This window comes from Hevea brasiliensis, chromosome 13, assembly GCF_030052815.1.
Source record: "Hevea brasiliensis isolate MT/VB/25A 57/8 chromosome 13, ASM3005281v1, whole genome shotgun sequence".
NCBI lineage: Eukaryota > Viridiplantae > Streptophyta > Magnoliopsida > Malpighiales > Euphorbiaceae > Hevea > Hevea brasiliensis.
Genome location: NC_079505.1, coordinates 72,972,987 through 72,976,810, shown reverse-complemented (window position 1 = coordinate 72,976,810; position 3,824 = coordinate 72,972,987). Strand labels below are relative to the sequence as shown.

Sequence of the window (3,824 nt, the reverse complement as noted above, 5' to 3'; positions counted from 1 at the left end):
CATCAATTAATGCACCAGCTGTTGCCAAAAAGGTTCTTCCCAATAAGATAGGAACTTTTGTGTCTTCTTCCATATCTAGAATGACAAAGTCCACCGGAATGTAGAATTTCCCAACCTTGATAGGCACATTTTCAAGAATGCCTTCTGGATACTTAATTGAACGGTCAGCCAATGAAAGATACATGTTTGTGGGCTTCAAATCTCCCATATTCAACTTCTCATATATTGAAAGAGGCATTAGGCTGACACTAGCTCCAAGGTCACATAAGGCATTTGCCACACAATTATCACCAATATGACAAGGAATGGAAAACACACCCGGATCTTTGAGTTTGGGAGGTAACTTCTTCTGAATTATAGCACTGCATTGCTCTCCCAAGTTGATGGTGTCATAATCTTCTAGCCTTCTCTTGTTGGAAAGAATCTCCTTCAAAAACTTGGCATAACTTGGCATTTGGGATAGTGCCTCAGTGAATGGCACATTGATATACAACTTTTTTAGCACTTCAAGGAACTTGCCAAATTGTTTGTCTAGCTTGTGCTTGATGAATCTTTGAGGGTAGGGAAGGGTGGGCTTGTAAGGTTCAGGTGGGATGTATGGTTTCTCTCCCTCATCTTGCTCACTTTTGCTTTCTTCTTCTTTTTCATTTTTCTTGCTCTCAACTGAATTTTCTTCTTTTGTGCTCTCTTTTTCTTCTCTCTTGTTTTCACTCTCTTGACCAACTTTCTTACCACTTCTCAAGGTCACAACCTTACATTGTTCATGAGGGTTTTGTGGTTGGCTAGGTAGTTTCCCATAGGATTTGCTTCCCGATGAGCTTGCTTGTTGAGTCAATTGAGTCTCAACATGCGGTTGTGGACTTGTAATTAATCCATAGTTTGTCTCATGTGTTGCATTTCTTCCTCCAATTTGCTATTCATCTTGCTTTGTTCAGCAAAAAATTTCTCCATCATGCTTTCCAAGGTTGGCTTCGGTTCATGAGGTGGAAGGGATTGTTGTGCTCTTGCTTGATATCCAGGTGGTGGTTGCCTTGTGGGCTGAAATTGAGGCTGAAATTGAGGCTTGTTCTGCTGCATAAACTGCTGGTTATGAGCATAATTTGAGCTTTGGCCTTGTTGAGCAAAAGTTGCTTGTGGTCTCCATGTTGAGTTGTTCACATTAGAATAAGCATTTCCCATAGGTTTCTGTTGATAACCTCCTGCATAAGCAGCTTGTTCTTGCAAATAATCATCACCATAAGAAGAGTAATCAACTCCACAACTTTGAGTTCCATCTGTGAAGGCAACTTGTTGCATAGTTGTAGGAGTTGAGGTTGTTGCCTTTGTGCAAAAATCACTAAGAAGCTGAGTCAACTGATCAAATCTTGCATTCATGTAGCTAACTGAATCACGTTCATAAATCCCAGCTTTCTTTGGCTCAAGTGCTCTAGGATTTCCCTATAAATGGGTATTATGAGCAATCTTCTCTAATAGATCATAGCATTCTTCACTTGTCATTCTCATGAAATCTCCTCCGCTTGTGAATCAATTGTGTTTCTTATGGTCGAGTAACTCGTGTAGAAATTCAACAATCATCCATTTGGGTATTTCATGATGAGGACATTGCCTTTCAAGCTCCTTAAATCTCATCCAAGATTCATACAAAGTTTCATCATCTCTTGGTTTAAAAGCTACCATCAAATTCCTCAAATGAGTGGTCTTCCCAGGTGGGAAAAACTGAGATAGAAAAGCTTGAGATAGCTGTTCCCAAGTAGCTATAATAGCTTGTGGAAGTGAGTCATACCACTCCAATGCTGAATCCCGAAGAGAGAATGGAAATAAGGTGAGTCGAATAACTTCATCTGAAACTCCAGGTGGTCTTTGTGTACCACATATCATCAAAAATTTCTTCAAATGAGAATGAGGATTTTCAAGTGGACTACCTCCAAATTGTGAATTCTGAACCATTTGAATGAGACCAGTCTTTAACTCAAATTGATTAGCTCCAATAATAGGTCTGTTATCTCTCACATCTGCACATCTAGGAAAAGCATAATCCAACATGGATCTTCTTTGAGGATCAATTTGATTAACAACTGCATTTTGCCCGTTTTGCTCATTTCCTCCATTGTCTCCACCAATAGCTCTATTTTGATTCTCCATATTTTCTATTGTCACCTCTTGCTCAAATCTTTGTTGTTCTTCTTTTTCTGCTTCTTTTCTTCTCTTGAATTCCTTTTTGTTGGCTCGACAGAATTTTTCAATTTCAGGATTAAACAACAATTCAGTGTCACTTGTGCTTTTCGATCGTCTCATAAACAAGAAAAGTACCTGAAAAACACAAGGAACAGTAGTGAAAATAAAAGAAAATAAAAATTCTAATTAGCTTAAAACAATTAAAATCCAACTTAAAACAAACAATTCCCCGGCAACGGCGCCAAAAACTTGATGCTGTGTATCCGCAAGTGCACGGGTCACAGTAGTATAGTTTTAAAAAATGATATCGATCCCACAGGGAATTGTGTTTAAATTGGAAATAAAAGTATAAGCTAATTAGAGTGATAAAATTTAAAGGTGTAAAATGAAATTTGGAATTAAAATTGGTATTTGAGGAATTAAAACTAAATCAAACAATTAACTAAAATTAATTAAACTAGATTACCAAAAATTAATTTGAAATTTCTATTTATGAAATTTGAGAGGAATTAAATCTAAATTCAATAAAAATTAAAGTGATTCTAGAGATTGGATTTTCAATATTGTTTGCATGTGGTTTATCCCTAATTTAGCCAAACACATGAGAATTGCAATTTTGAGGGAAATCAATTCTTAAATTTTTGAAACCTTTTTCAAGCATCTCAAAGTTGGTTTTCATTAAATCAAACCCTGTTTTCACGGTATTTCAAACCTAACAAAAACCCAATTAATGCTCTAATTGATTTTTGGAAAGTTCCTTAATCTTCTTAGCTTATTTCTAACACCAAGAAAATAAAGTTTATTGCAAGATTATCTATCCCTAATATTCACTTTTCAGTCCATCTATTAAGGATTAAAGCTTAACTTAATGAGGCCCATTCATCAAGCAAGGCAACAAGCTCACAAGCAATAAATCAAAATATAACAAATCCCATTTAAATAGCTAAATCACTCAAAACCACAATACAAATCAATATTTACAAACCCATCTCTAGAATCTCAATCAACTACTCACAAATCATTGTTTAAAGACAAACCCAAATGTATAAATGAAGAAATAATGGAAGTGTAAGCTAAGGGTAGAAAAACCCGTAAATATGCAGATTCTCACGCAGAAAGTGCGTAAAACGAGTTTTGCAAGAAAAAGAATGAAAAGTGCTCCTTCTCTCTTTCTAATCTTGCCAAAAATGCCTCCCTTGCTCTCTATTGAAAGAAAAATGATAAAATGAGGCTTTATATAGGCTAAGGGTCCGCCTAGAATGGGTAAAAGGGAAGGTTCCAGAAAGTGAGGTAAAAGTCGAGTAATTAAATGCCACGTCAATTATTTCCATAAAATGACATGCTGAGTCGGTTGTGTCGTGGGTTGTGTTGCGGGTTGTGTCGCTCTCGGCTGAATATCGATGATCGACACAACAACTGCGACATAAGCTAACCTTCGGTTGTCTTTCGCCATTTTTTACTCAACTTACTCAACTTCAAAAATTTTTGCAATTCAACTCTAATCTCCTTTAAATGGCTACTTTGATCAAAATACATCAAATTTCTCCAAATTTACCCTACAAAACAAATAAATTCCAAAAATTAAACTAAGAAAAGTGAAAATTGCAAAATTGACTAAATATATACTAATATCTATAATAATGGCTATG

The 3,824-nt window shown here is 36.0% G+C and overlaps 1 non-coding gene across 1 annotated transcript; it reads left to right on the top strand.

Annotated features, from left to right (window-relative positions):
- Positions 1 to 1,585: 1,585 nt before the first annotated feature.
- LOC131172342 (small nucleolar RNA R71) lies at positions 1,586 to 1,692 on the top strand. Its single transcript, XR_009142824.1, has one exon. It is a non-coding gene; the product is annotated as a small nucleolar RNA R71 (small nucleolar RNA).
- Positions 1,693 to 3,824: the final 2,132 nt, after the last annotated feature.